We start from the raw sequence: 2,500 nt of genomic DNA on the forward strand, positions 1-2,500 counted from the left end.
TCTTTAGGATCCACTAAACTCTCTATCAAGATGTTATTTGTCCCTGGTGTGAATGAATTCTTATTAGGCCAACGTTCCTGAGTCCAATACAGATTCCTCGCTCTACTGTCCCTCTCACACAAAAATCACGTGAATTTCGTGTACCCTGCTTGCTGCCCCAGCAACATACATACAATCTTCAAATCACCACAGATCATCCAGTTGTGACCTTCGTAATTGATCCTGTCTAAAAGAACCACCAAGCATACTTATTGCTATTATGCAAAAGAACGGCTTTAAGACTTATTTTAGATGAATCAATAAAGATTATCCATTCTTCATAGTTATAACATATATCAAACTTTTTTACGAGTTCTTTTGGATCAGTGCAATACACTAAGTCATTTTCCTGGTCAGAATAAGGGTCGGACACTCTCATGATGACGATACCAAGAGATTGATGTACCATGAGCTAACAGATTCTTAGATTTAAGTCTCGAGCCTAAAAACTCTGCTTATTCCTTTGCCAGTCCTAGATCCTTCACTATATTATTTAGTTCACTCTGACCAAACAACTGAGGTACATTGCTCTCATCTCCAAGGAGGGAATCTGATGCACCACTGCTGTGAGTTTCCGAGCCTGAACTTAGTTGTACATCGTCCAGACTATTTGGAGGTGATGGGACTGGCACATCTGGACTATGAGGAATAGGTCGCAATGCTGACGGGAGATTCGGACAGGCAATATTTTTCCTTGTCTTCGAGATATACCCTTGGATTTGCATGTGCAGAAATAGCAATCATCACTATTTTTTCTGCTCGCGCCATATCATTGGAACATCGAAGCGCATGGCCTTCTTCTCACCCTTTGTCCACTGGGTTGAGCATAAAATTCGTGTATATGTATGTAACTCGAGCATACAAATATAAGAATCTGTGCTCAATTTATATCTCTCTTGATAGCTTAATGGTTTAAGTCACTGTTCACTTGTTACGTCTGAGCTGGGTTCGAGTCCTTGGCTTCACTATGTATCAGTTTACGTTTATGTTTCCGTCGAGCTCCTTGCCAGTCTCGATAGTGATGACATGGAATTAAAGTGAAAAAGTAATGTGGTTGAAAAAAAATTAATACATATATATATATATATATATATATATATATATATATGTACATATATATATATACATTCTATATATATATATATACATTCTATATACATATATATATATAATATATACATATATATATATAATATATACATATATATATATTATATATACATATATTATATATATATATATATACATATATTATATATATATACATATATTATATATATATATATATACATATATTATATATATACATATATATATTATATATATATATATATATATTATATATATATATATATATATATATATATAAATGTATGCATAATATATACCCGTAGCACTCTCTTTGTGTCGAAGGGTTCAAATCCTGTACAGCAATTAATCAGATCTTTCACTGGAAATTCCTTGCTACCTCTTGTACTCCAATATTTCTCTCCCCTCTTCCCTTTGTCGGTCCCCACATTCTATATCTTTCACCCACCCCTTTAAATCTTTCATTTTCTCCCCCTCCCATTCTCCCATCTTCCTCTCTTTCTCTTCCCCTCTCTCCCTCCCTTTCCCTCCACAAGCTCTCTCTCCCTCCCCTAAATCTCTTCCCCTAAACTATCTCTCTTCCTCCCCCAAACTATCTTTCTCCCCAAATTGTCTCTTTCTCGTGGTCCCCTGTTCTATCATTTCCCTTTCTCCCTACTCAGTTTCAGATTCCTCGTTTCCTGCCATCGTGCTACGCTGAAATCTCAGGTTTAACCGTTTGCTCTCCTTGATCGACTCCCACGAGGAGCATCAAGGCAAATTCGACTCCAGTTAGGGCTCCAAGGATATACGGGTCATTTCTACAAGATTCAGCATATTTCATTAGCTAGGGCATTACGTTTTAAATCCCCCATCTAAACCAAACGCTGTCATGTCTAGTAACCCCAAAAAGCGAGTCAATATTATATATATATATATATATATATATATATATATATATATATATATACATACATGTGTGTGTGTGTGTGTGTGTGTGTGTGTGTGTGTGTGTGTGTGTGTGTGTATTCACCATGGTCTTGGATTACGTGTTGGACTCGTAATCGACAGATATTAACCACCCGGATGAGAGCTCAGAGCTCGTATGACCGATCTATGGGTAATACTGTGACCTTACATGCACACACACACCCAACTCCCCACCCACGAGAGTTGGAGTATCACCCCGCAGTGCAGCGATACTAAAATTATTTCAGCCATGGGCAGGATTCGAACCAGGATCGCCGTAGTGGCAGGCGAGAACTCTAACTACCGCGCCACAAGGTGCGTGTGTGTGTGTGTGTGTGTGTGTGTGTGTGTGTGTGTGTGTGTGTGTGTGTGTGTGTGTGCGTATTCTGACTGGCCCCCAGGTCATCTTATTTAGCCGAAATTC

General features: G+C 38.1%; 1 pseudogene; it reads right to left on the bottom strand.

Annotated features, from left to right (window-relative positions):
* LOC143036593 (splicing factor 3A subunit 1-like) overlaps nucleotides 1-448 on the bottom strand; it is a 45,066-nt pseudogene extending 44,618 nt beyond the window's left edge.
* Between the last annotated feature and the right edge of the window lie 2,052 nt (nucleotides 449-2,500).

Source organism: Oratosquilla oratoria, chromosome 2, assembly GCF_046742065.1.
Source record: "Oratosquilla oratoria isolate Oo_2021 chromosome 2, ASM4674206v1, whole genome shotgun sequence".
NCBI classification, from domain to species: Eukaryota; Metazoa; Arthropoda; class Malacostraca; order Stomatopoda; family Squillidae; genus Oratosquilla; species Oratosquilla oratoria.